We start from the raw sequence: 379 nt of genomic DNA, 5'->3' as shown, positions 1-379 counted from the left end.
AACTCTTAGCGGTGGATCACTCGGCTCGTGCGTCGATGAAGAACGCAGCTAGCTGCGAGAATTAATGTGAATTGCAGGACACATTGATCATCGACACTTCGAACGCACTTGCGGCCCCGGGTTCCTCCCGGGGCTACGCCTGTCTGAGCGTCGCTTGACGATCAATCGCCGTCCGGGGGCCACCCCGGCGGCGCGGCTGGGGTCGCCTCGCAGGCCCGTCGCCCGCGGCGGGCGGCTGCGGCGGCGGCGGCGGCGGCGTGCCGCCGGTGGCCGGAGGGGAAGGCGGTCAGGGGTGTTGGGCGAGGGAAGCGCTTCCCTCGGCGGGCCTCGATCCCTTCCCTGCGGGCCCGGCGGGCGTCGCCGCGGTCGTCGTCGTCGC

At 71.2% G+C, this 379-nt stretch overlaps 1 non-coding gene across 1 annotated transcript; it reads left to right on the top strand.

Moving 5' to 3' along the window:
* On the top strand, positions 1–153 carry LOC143692884 (5.8S ribosomal RNA). The gene has a single exon (XR_013180423.1). It is a non-coding gene; the product is annotated as a 5.8S ribosomal RNA (ribosomal RNA).
* The last annotated feature ends 226 nt before the right edge of the window (positions 154–379 follow it).

Source organism: Agelaius phoeniceus, unplaced genomic scaffold (genome assembly GCF_051311805.1).
Source record: "Agelaius phoeniceus isolate bAgePho1 unplaced genomic scaffold, bAgePho1.hap1 Scaffold_109, whole genome shotgun sequence".
NCBI lineage: Eukaryota > Metazoa > Chordata > Aves > Passeriformes > Icteridae > Agelaius > Agelaius phoeniceus.
Note: the sequence above shows the minus strand (reverse complement) of the source record. Positions and strands in the feature narration are given on the sequence as shown.